We start from the raw sequence: 12,025 nt of genomic DNA, 5'->3' as shown, positions 1-12,025 counted from the left end.
GTATCATTAGCCATCAGGGAAATGCAAATCAAAACCACAATAAGATACCACTTCACACCCACTAGGATGGCTAGAATCAAAAATAACAAGTGCTGGCAAGGATGTGGAGAAATTGGAACACTTGTGCATCGCTGGTGGGAAAGTAAAATGGTGCAGCTGCTGTGGAAAACAGTCTGGCAGTCCCTCAAGAAGTTAAACATAGAATTACCATATGATCCAGCAATTCTACTCCTAGGTATATATCCGAAAGAATTGAAAGCAGAAACTTAGATATTTTTATACCAATATTCAAAGCAGCATTATTCACAATAGCCAAATGGTGAAAATAACCCAAGTGCCCATCAACAGATGAATGGATAAACAAAATGTGATGTATACATACAATGGAATATTATTCAACAATAAAAAAAATGAAGTACAGATACATGCTACAAACGGATGAATCTAGAAAACATCATGTTAAGTGAAAGAAGCCAATCATGAAAGACCACATACTGTATGATTCCATTTATATAAAATGTCTAGAATAGGCAAATCTATGGAGACAGAATGAAGATTACAGGTTTCCAGGAGCTGGGAAGAAGAGGAAAGGGGAGTGACAGTTAATGGTATGTGATTTCTTTGGGAGTTGATAAAAATGTTCTAAACTTAAGATTGTGGTGATGATTACTCAACTCTGTAAACATACTAAAAATCATTGGATTGTACACTTAAAGTGGGTGATTTTATGGTATGTAAATTATAGCTGACTCTTGTTAACTGCATGGCCTTCAGCAACATACTGGATCTTTCTGGATCTCTGTTGCTTCATCTGTGAAATGGGAATAATAACCCATCATTTATGTGAGTTGAAAGGATGGCACGAAGATAATTTATAAGGCACCTCGCTCGATGCCTGACATGGAATAGCCACTGAACAGCTGCAGTTCTCACCATGCCTGCCACATTTGTAAATACGAAATTGTGTTAGACCTTCAAGTGGCATCTTCTGAACCATAAAAGATTCAGCTCTTTTTGTTATTGTTGTTTTGATTTTAAGGAATGAACTCATTTTCCTTTCTAAGCGTACTACTTTTATATAATAATGATAATAACAATAATGAACATTTATTGAGTGCTTGCTCTGCAGCAGATACCGTACTAAGGGTTTTTAGTACCTCATTTCATCTTCTCAGCCTCATTGTGAGTTAGGTATTATCTTAGAGAGAAGAAAACTCAGGTTGAAGTCAATATACTCCCCCAGGGACTTCCCTGGTGGAGCAGTGATTAAGAATCCGTCTGCCAATGCAGGGGACATGGGTTCGATCCCTGGTCCGGGACGATCCCACATGCCGTGGAGCAACTAAGCCCGTGCGCCGCAACTACTGAGCCCGCGTGCCACAGCTACTGAAGCCTGTGCACCTAGAGCCCGTGCTCTGCAACAAGAGAAGCCACCGCAATGAGAAGCCCGCGCACCGCAACAAAGAGTAGCCCCCGCTCGCCGCAACTAGAGAAAGCCCGCGCGCAACAACAAAGACCCCAACACAGCCAAAAATAACTAAATAAAATAAAATAAATAAATTTATAAGAAAGAAAAATTTACTCCCCCAAGGTCCCACAACAAGCAAACAGCTGGGCTAGGATGCAAGGCCCACCAGCTTAGTTCCAGAGCCTTTCCTGTGCTGCTTGCCTGTCTGCTCTGAGCCCTGCCTCCAGCTGCCCAATTCCTCTCCTTCCTAAAGAGCATTGTTGCTCCCTGGAGCCACCAAGGTCTGGGGTCATCTTTATCAGGCAGATGGCATGTAAGAAGCTTCCTGGCTGAAGTAACCATCACCAAGTTTTATACATTTCCTGCTGCCCTGGGTCATCTCTGCTGCCTGGGCTGCTTGGGGCCAGGGGAATCCTTCCCAACTTGACCCAGCACCTTGATTGGAATTCTGACTCCTGCAGATGCCTGATTCCGGGTCACCCCTCTGGTCCTGGCCCGTGGCTTTGCCCTAATAACAGGTCCCGAACTGCTTGCCTGGAGGTTGACCCTCCGCCCTACCTAGACCACCCACGGCCTGACTTTTGTGACCTGTTTGTTCCCTGATTTCAGCTTGACCACTGCAGTGGGCAGCTTCTGAAATGGCTCCCAAAGTTTCTGCCTCCCGGGACCCAGCCAGTGGCTCCTAAGGAAGAGAGCACCACAAACGTGACGCTCCTGAGATACAGAAGACCGTAACTTCTGTTTCGCTCACACACACTCTCTCTCCTGCTTGCCCTCTCCGCCTCTCTCCCCTTGTCTCCCTCCCCGCTTCCTCTCCCGCCCCCCTCCACCCACCCACTGTCTACCATGTTATAAGCTGCCCTACGGAAAGGCCCTTATGGCAGGGAACTGACGGGGGGGCTTCCAAACAGTAGCCACCAAGGAAGTGAGGTCCTCAGTCCAATAGGCTGCGAAGAACTGAAGCCCGCCAATGATCATTCACTAATGAGCCTGGGTGCACATCCTTCCCCAGTCGAGCCTGAGACGACTTTGGCCTTGGCCAACATCTTGGTTGAAGCCTGTGGGACACCCTGAGCCGGGGGACCCAGCTAAGCCTCACCGGATTCCTAACCCAAAGAAACCAAAAGATAATGTGTGTCTTGAGTTGCTTCATTTCAGAGTAATTGTCATGGAGCAACAGATTAGCAGTCCAACGACTGACTACAGTCTTCCCTGGGTGTGCCCTTCATCTGCACCTTAACATTCCAGCACCAGATTAAAGGGCTCTGCTAAACACCCCTCAGAAAAGACTGAAGGGCTTTACACGAGATACACTGGAGCGTAGCCAAGGACCACCCTATTGCCAATCAGTGGGAAATGGGCTTATTCTTTTAGGGGTGATTTTGCCAGTGAGGGACCAAAAATTGGTTCTCGGGAGGTGGAATAATCTTACCCTTTGTATGTATAAAGCACAGATACGTGTACAATACCTAAGCAGACATACAATATATCTGCAGTATTAAAATTTCACGGGGTGGGGGAGGGGTGGCAATGGTAAAAAGGTTGAGAAAACACCGTTTCCGGGTGACAACCCTGGCTGCTCTCTGCAGGCTGGGGTGCAGTAGGGAAGAACAAGGCATGGGAGCGAGCATGAGAAAGCAGGACAGAGATTAGGAAAGCCCTAATAAGAAGGCTTCTAGAAGCCTGCTTGGGACCTGCCCCTCCTGAGGGCACTTCCGGCACCCTGCACTTCCCCACCCTGGAATTTAGCACACTGTTTTCACTGGTCAATAAATCTGTAGAGGGCATGGGCTGAGCCAGCCCAGGCCTGGCACCAAATAGGAGGTCAAAGAAAGACCTTTGTCCACAGCTGGTAGTGCCCTGGGCTGTTTCTCTCCAGGCTCAGGGGGCTCCCCATCAGCACCAGCGGCCCTGCCCCTTTCCAGCGCCCCCACCCTAGCCGGCTCTGCTGTGCTCTGCTCTGCCCTGGAATGCTGGGCTGGCTTTTATCTCCAGCACAGCTTGGGAAAGAGCTCTCCTCCTCACGGTTCGGCTCCCCGGCCCGGGATCACGCAGGGTTAGAGATGCTTCTTTACGTTTACATAAGACCTTCTCCCTCAGGGAAGATCCACGTGCTGCACCCAGAACCTCAGGCTCCGTGGCGGAGTCCCGCCCCTCTTGCCAGGCTCTCATCCTCTTCCCAGGGCCCTGAGGTCTGTGCTAGGGTCTTCCGTCCATGCCCAGTTCCCGGGACCTTCCTGAGCGCAGCTAAAGCCCGGGTGTCCCACAGCTTGCTGTCCCCAACTCTGGAGACGACCTCTCAGCCCCCAGCTAAAGTGATGGGTGCAAATCTATCCCAGGATGCGTTGGGGTCGCTGACCTCACTGGCCCAGTGAGTCTAACCATGAGGTCCCCACCCCCCAATGACCACCACAATTCAAACATGTAAGTTCTGGACAGTTTCAAAGATCTCATTGCTTTATGGTAATGCTTCATGAACATGATCACTTCTAAGACAGATAAATAGGTAATCAAACAACCACATGACAACTCAAACCCACTGGACCTTGAGGTGAGATCAGGACGAGCAAGATGTTAGAGGTGAGCTGAGTATCCACCTTGGTCCTCCCGTGAAGACTCAATCTGCTCTGACTCAGATCAACATCTTGGCCCAACGCTCATGGGTCGGGTAGCCTTGGGAAAGTTTATTAACCTCTTTGTGCCTCAGTTTCCACATTTATAAAACAAGAATAATTGTAGTTTCTCCTCATAGGGTTGTTGAGAGGATGGAATGAAGTGATGCACGTATAACACTTTGAATGATGCCTAGTATACAGTAAGTACTCCATAAATGCTACCTCCATTTAATGGGTCCCCTCATAGTAAGCACTCTCACGTATGTTACGGTGAAAGGCCCAGAATGTGTGTTTCCTACCCCAAAGTTATTCTTCTCTCCTTTCTTCCTTGCTGGTAGAAGTGGCTTCCCATGTTAGCTTTTGGAAATGCCGGACATTCATTTCCCCAGATTCCCTCCCAGCAAGAGACAGCCATGGGCCAGTTCTAGCCAATGAGATGTAAAGGGAAATCTGTGGGAGGTGTTTAAGAAATATTTCCTCCTTGATAAGAGAGATGTCTGAATTGATTCCTCTCCTCTCATGCTTTGGATGTTCTGGTGTGAAGATGTGATGCTTGGCACTGAAGCAGCCATCTTGTCACCATGAGGGGAGAGTCACATGGAGAGCAGAGACTTGAACTCAATGCCTGATATCATTGATCCTACCGTGGAACCACCTACCTCCTGCCTTCTCTTTGGCTAAAACAATTCAAAACCTTTCATTTTAAAGCTGCTATGTCTCACTTTCTGTTATTTACAACCAGAAGTTTCTTACATGTCTTAAAATTAGCTTAAGTAGTATCATAAGCTAAGGAATGTAACTTACAATGTAACTCAATTCTGTGACAGAAGTATTGTTCCTATTTCATAGGTGAAGAAGCTAAAAGCAATGTTACAGGAGTTTTGAAGATAAATTACCTAACTTAATCCTCATAAAAACTCTGTGAGGCGGGCTTCCCTGGTAGGGCAGTGGTTAAGAATCCGCCTGCCAATGCAGGGGACATGGGTTCAAGCCCTGGCCCGGGAAGATCCCACATGCCGCAGAGCAACTAAGCCCGTGCGCCACAACTACTGAGTCTGCGCTCTAGAGCCCGTGAGCCACAACTACTGAGCCTGTGTGCCACAACTACTGAAGCCCGCACGCCTAGAGCCCATGCACCACAACGAAGAGTAGCCCCTGCTCGCCACAACTAGAGAAAGCCGGCACACAGCAACGAAGACCCAATGCAGCCAAAAATAAACAAATTAATTAATTAAATTTTTAAAAATATTTTTAAAAAAACTCTGTGAGGCAAGTCTTATCTCTATTGACAGATTTCTTCACAAGTTCAGAAGGTTAGAAAATGCCAATTTCATGCAATTAGTAAACGGAAGAGTCAAGACTTAAACCCAGGTCTCTCAAATGTAAATACAACATTCTTCCCAATGTTCTTTGGGGCTACTGCTCAGCACCCAAATCTTTTTGGACATTGTATTCCACTGCCAGTGCTGAATAAGCAAAAATTCAGCAACACTGGGACTTCCCTGGTGGTCCAGTGGTTAAAACTCCATGCTCCCAGTGCAGGGGGCCCCCCTTCGATCCCTGGTCAGGGAACTAGATCCCACATGCTGCAACTAAGAGTTCGCATGCCGCAACTAAAGATCCCACAACTAAGACCCGGAGCAGCCAAATAAATAAATAAATATTTTTTTAAAAATTCAGTAACCCTAATTCAGGTCATGTCAACCTGAACATAATTATGTTCATTGCTTAGAAAGTGCATTTGCTAACTAAATATTAGCCATAATAGAAAAAGAACGGTGGCCACAGCTGGATGAAATTCACAGTCCTAAGACCCATGTGCCAATGTGTATTTGTGTCTTTAGGCTCTTGGAGAATTTATATTCCCAATCCACACTTCAATTGGTAATTGTCCAGCGTCTGTTCTTTTTAAATCTTTATTATTTTTTATTCTCTCCCAGATGTTGAGTTGAGCGGCAGTGATTTCAGGATTTCAGTGAGAGGTCCAGCTGCCGGGTTTGGGAAGTGTCCATGTTTTGTTTCTTTTCAATCCTTCAACTTGAATTTATGATGAGGTTTTGATGAATACTACCCTTCTCTCAGCCCTGCCCTCTTTGCATGTGTCTTGAGTCTGTGATATCGTTGGTCTAATTATGCGGATGTGTCTCTTGTTGGAAAATTTATGCGATGACTGTTGCCAAGAACTAGGAACCAGAACCAGGGATTTGTGGTCTAAACATCCTTGATTCCACTCTTGGCAGTATATCCAAAGTGAAGTTGGGAGGACCAGGTAGCTTGTTAATTTAGGGCTTTAGCAGGTTGCGAGTTTGAGAAAGTGTCAGCCCTGCAGAGAACTGCAAACCTATGATGAGAATCAAGGATTTGGAAGGTCAGTCAAGATAGGAGCAAATATAGGAGCAAGATAGGGGGAGGGAGAGAAAAGGTGGGGTGCGAGGGTGGCTATATTTACTATATTTACATAGACAGGGCTTTACAGTTTGGGCCTTGGTCATCCAGACTGCTGGCACTGTCTAATAAACTTGGCTACGTTCACTTAGCTCTTGGCTTTTTTCCAACTCGATTTTAAGTTCCTTGAAGTCAAGAGCTATTCTAGTGATCTCCTGCTGTATAACAGATCACTCCAATATTCAGCGGCTTACAATAAAGATAGTCATTTCTATGAGTCAGGAATTCAGGAAGTTCTCAGCTGCGTGGTTCTGGCCTTGGTCTCAGGCAAGTGCAATCAGACAGTGGCCAGAGCAGCTGGGGGCTGGCTGGGCCTCTCTCTTCAACTAGTCTCAGGGCCTCTCTCCATCTATGCGACTTTGGCCTTCCTCACAGCATGGCGGCCTCAAGACAGCTGTGCTGCTTACGGCTGAAAACTTCAGAAGTGTCAGCGTTTTCCACACAGGTGGCAGCTGTATTGCCTGTTACGACCTTTCTGCTCTCCTCCAGAAGATTCCCTCATTATCAGGACTCAATGAGAGAAGTCACTTTAACAAAATTCACTGTTCCGTTGGTCACACTGGGGGCTGGCATTTGCCTGTGTCTTCTCAATGTTGGGGGTACAGACTGGTATTCTTCTGGGTCCTGGTGAGTGACCCCCCCCTGGGATTGTACCAACATGGGCTACCTGTGAAGTCTTGGGGGGAGGGTAACCCGTCCATCCAGTGGATAGTGGCTCAGGCCACGGCTGATGGGGCTGCAACCAGGGACCCTCTGCCTGGGTGGGAACAGAGGTCAGGAGATACGGGGGCGGGGAGATGCTTTTGCATGCACTTGGGAGGTTTTAATTCTCTTCCATACCAACCACTTCCCATCTCCTTGACTAACACCATCCTAGTCACCTCCCACCTGAACGACAACAGCAGCCCCCTAACGGGACCTTTTGCTCCTGCCCCCCCGCCCCCACCCTACAGTCCACACAGCAGCCGGAACAGCCTAGTCGAAAGTAACATAAGCCTCCTGGCAACACCTTTGTGGCTCCCAGTCTACTGGAGTAAAAGCCTTTGTCCTTTAAGTCAGGGGTCCCCAAGCCGGTACCGGGCCGTGGCCTGTTAGGAAGCAGGGCGCCCAGCAGGAGGCGAGCGAGCGAAGCTTCATCTGCACTTACAGCCGCTCCCCATCACTCGCACGACCGCCTGAGCTCCCCCTCCTGTCAGCATTATGGTGAGTTGTATAATTATTTCGTTATATATTACAACGTAGTAATAATAGAAATAAAGTGCACCGTAAATGTAATGTGGTTGAATCATCCCGAAACCATTCCCCTCACCTTCTGTGGAAAAACTGTCTTCCACGAAACCGGTTCCTGGTGGCAAAAAGGTTGGGGACCGCTGCTTTAAGTGGCCTATAAGCCCTGCTTGGTCTGACCTCCCCTGTCTCTATATATGCATCATAACTGGCTTTGTTAAGGGCTCCTTCTCTCTCCCCTCCCCCACCAGACCGTCAACTCCGAGACGGCAGGGATTTTTGCTTGTTTTGTAAACTGCCTTCACCACCGTTGCCAGGCAGAAGCCCAAGCTCAGTGCTGCCAGAGCTTCTGATTTTTCAAGAGAAGTTACATATCTGGATTTTTATGTCAAATCTGATGTTTAAGTATTGGCCTGTAATGAAAGGTTTCAACAACACTGTGCTGGCCAAGTAAATTAGAGCCATGGATCTCTAATTTATGGTCTCTGGCCTTGTGTAGCGAGGCAGTGGCCAGGTTGGGAAAACATGCTCAGAAAGGACAAGGCACTGAGAAGGTGGGATGGAGAGGGGGTTGGTGGGGATGACAGTCCCAAGAGGCCCCTGGTTGACATGCTCGGCGACGGCCACTAGGGGGAGCTCCCCACTACCTCCCCTCAGATCACACCTGGCCAGTCTCCACCGCCACAGAGGGAACTGTTGATGGAACCCTAACCAGAAAACACTGGCTGGAGGTCCCCAAAGGGAGGCACAACTGGTGTAACAAGCAAAGTGTTCCAAGGCTCTGGGGTCCATGTGGCCAGGTCTGTTCCGTCTTCTGTTGGGACTTCTCTTGGGCCCTCCCTGTATTGGAATTTTTCTGGCTCTTCTAGTTGGATTCCTGCCTCTCCAACCCTAGGTGCCCAGATGCACCTGGACGGTGTCCACCTGCAAAACCAGGCAGGGGCAGGGCGAGGCCGGGTAGGGAAGGGACAGGAAGGTCCAAGCTGGGATTGGCCACAAGCTTCAGTGAACACACTGGGGGGACTGAATAGCCGCTTCATGAACCAACATCAGGGGGCAGGCCGCTTGTCAAGACTCAGGAACCTGACTCAGGACTCAGGACTCAGGAACCTGGCCCAATGTCCTTCTGTCTCGTAATTACGAACAACCTCACAAGGGACATGGTATCTCCACTTTTGTGGACAAGGACAAGTGACCAGTGAAGTGACAAACCCAAGACCGCACAGCTGCGAGTGGTGGGACTTGATTCAAACCTGGGGCTGTCTGATGCCAGAGCCCAGGTTCTGTGCACCCCACAGCTCTGCCCAGGAGGAAGGCATGAGTGACTCATAAAGGAATCAGACTCCTAGGACTGGAGGGAATTTTAAAGTCTCTGAGTTCATCACCCCACTGGACTCGGGATTTTTTTTTTAATATTCTAAGTCAGAAAATAAATTTATTTTATTTAAATGCTGTTTGTTATAAACATGACAGTTTGGAGAACATTTATCAAAAAATAAAAATAAAAAAATAAGGCAAATTCTATATGTTTCCAGTGGTTTTGGGAAAGTTGGACAGCTGCATGTAAATCAATGAAGTTAGAACACACCCTCACACCATATACGAAAAAAAACTCAAAATGGCTTAAAGATTTCAATATAAGACATGACACCATAAAACTCCTAGATGAGAACATAGGCAAAATATTCTCTGACATAAATCATACCAATGTTTTCTTAGGTCAGTCTCCCAACGCAATAGAAATAAAAGCAAAAATAAACAAATGGGACCTAATTAAACTTACAAGTTTTTGTACAGCAAAGGAAACAATAAACAAAATGAAAAGACAACCTACAGACTGGGAGAAAGTATTTGCAAATGATGCGACCAACAAAGGCTTAATTTCCAGAATATACAAACAGCTCCTACAATTCACTAACAACAACAAAAAACAAAACCCAACTGAAAAATGGGCAGAAGACCTAAATAGACATTTCTCCAAAGAAGTCATACAGATGGCCAACAGGCACATGGAAAGATGCTCAACATCGCTAATTATTAGAGAAATGTAAATCAAAACTACAATGAGGTACCACCTCACACCATTCAGAATGGCCATCATTAAAAAGTCTACAAATAACAAATGCTGGAGAGGGTGTGGAGAAAAGGGAACCCTCCTACACTGTTGGTGGGAATGTAAGTTGGGGCAGCCACTATGGAAAACGTATGGAGGTTCCTTAAAAAACTAAAAATAGAGTTACCATATGATCCAGCAATCCCACTCCTGGGCATATATCTGAACTATAATTCAAAAAGATACATGTACCCCTATGTTCATAGCAGCACTGTTCACAACAGCCAAGACATGGAAGCAACCTAAATGCCCATCGACAGATGAATGGATAAAGAAGATGTGGTACATACATACAATGGAATACTACTCAGCCATAAAAAAGAATGAAATATTGCCATCTGCAGCAACATGGATAGACTTAGAAATTATCATACTAAGTGAACTAAGTCAGAAAGAGAAAGACAAATACCATATGATATCACTTATACGTGGAATCTAAAATATTACACAAATAAACCTATCTATGAAACTGAAACAGACTCACCGACATAGGGAACAGATTGTGGTTGCCAAGGGGGAGTGCATGGGGGAGGGATGGATTGGGAGTTTGGGATTAGCAGATGCAAACTACTATATATAGAATGAATAAACAACAAAGTCCTACTGTATAGCACAAGGAACTATATTCAGTGTCCTGTGATAAACCATAATGGAAAAGAATATGAAAAAGAATGTATAGGGGGCTTCCCTGGTGGCGCAGTGGTTGAGAATCTGCCTGCTAATGCAGGGGACACGGGTTCAAGCCCTGGTCTGGGAAGATCCCACATGCCGCGGAGCAACTAGGCCCGTGAGCCACAACTACTGAGCCTGCGCGTCTGGAGCCTGTGCTCCTCAACAAGAGAGGCCACGATAGTGAGAGGCCCGCGCACCGCGATGAAGAGTGGCCCCCGCTTGCCACAACTAGAGAAAGCCCTCACACAGAAACGAAGACCCAACACAGCCAAAATAAATAAATAAATAAATATTTAAAAAAAAAAAAAAAAAAGAATGTATAGGGACTTCCCTGGCAGTCCAGTGGTTAAGACAACACACTTCCAATGCCGGGGGCATGGGTTCGATCCCTGGTCAGGGAACAAAAATCCCACATGCGGCTAGGCCAAAAAAAAAAAAAAGGTAGTATATATATGTATAGCTGAATCACTTTGCTGTGCAGCAGAAATTAACACAACAGTGTAAATCAACTATACTTCAGGTAAAAAAAAAAAAATTCTGCTTCCTGCATAATTTATAGTGAGATCAATCCCCATTTATTATATGTAAATATGTATATAATGTTCAAGCTTCTTTTTTAAAATTTTATTGTTTGAGACCTATCTTTATTGCTTCTAACTATTGGTCACTAGTGAAAGGTCCTGTGAATAAATCCAGCAAGATGTCCCTCCCCACGTGTCTCGAACCAGCTGGGATCAGAACTTTGTCTCCCTGTAAGCTAGGACCCCAGCCTCTGTACCACTTCCTCCTCTTTCCCTGAGGAGGTCTGCTCTGTGTTTGACCGAAGCCCTCATGGCCCTCCTATCTTCCTGAACAACACGTCTTTCATTTAAAAGGACCCTGTGTAGGGAAAAGACCCCACCCTGGGATTTGAATCAGGATCACTGGGAGCCCCAGGAGCTGAGCAGGAAAATGCGTGGTGTCCGGCGCCAGCATCTCTCACTCACCTGGTAAGCCCCAAGAAGGTCAAGGTCAAAGAAAGTTCAGGGGAGTTCCCTGGTGGCCTAGCGGTTAGGAGTCCGGGTTTTCACTGCCATGGCCAGGGTTCAATCCCTGGTCGGGGAACTGAGATCCCATAAGCCGTGGGGCGCTGCCAAAGAAAAAAGAAAGGTCATCCCCAGGCCTCACCTTTGGGGGGTTTAGAACAAGCTTCTTCCCTGGCAAGGTTCTCAGTCTTTGCTCCGAGTTAGAGCTAATGCCTAACGCTGGTCTGGCTTCCTTCTCGCCAGCTGCAGACCGTCAGGCCTCTGCCCCGGAGCTCCCTGGCTCCTCTGGTCAGCTCTTGTCTGCTTGGCCAAAGGAGACGTCACTTGCTGGTGTCACTGGAGTCAGAGAAGTTACAGGCCCGCGCAGATGCAGATGCCCGGAGGGCGGCGGTTGTGGGAGTGGGGAGCAGGCCGGATGGGATCAAAGCTGTTGGAGACAGACTGTCTCTCCCACTTGCCT

The 12,025-nt window shown here is 47.0% G+C and overlaps 1 long non-coding RNA gene across 2 annotated transcripts in view; it reads right to left on the bottom strand.

Moving 5' to 3' along the window:
• Window positions 1-12,025, bottom strand: part of LOC118887052 — a 48,307-nt gene extending 36,282 nt beyond the window's left edge. The window contains exon 1 of one of the 2 annotated variants that reach the window (XR_005017872.1): window positions 11,708-12,025. This is a non-coding gene — a long non-coding RNA (uncharacterized LOC118887052). Of the gene's footprint in view, window positions 1-11,526; window positions 11,621-11,707 lie in introns of those variants that run through there. The other variant, XR_005017873.1, reaches the window with a different exon arrangement.

This window comes from Balaenoptera musculus, chromosome 20 (assembly GCF_009873245.2).
Source record: "Balaenoptera musculus isolate JJ_BM4_2016_0621 chromosome 20, mBalMus1.pri.v3, whole genome shotgun sequence".
Lineage (NCBI taxonomy): Eukaryota > Metazoa > Chordata > Mammalia > Artiodactyla > Balaenopteridae > Balaenoptera > Balaenoptera musculus.
The sequence above is the reverse complement of the archived record's forward strand: the minus strand, read 5'-3'. Positions and strand labels throughout refer to the sequence as shown.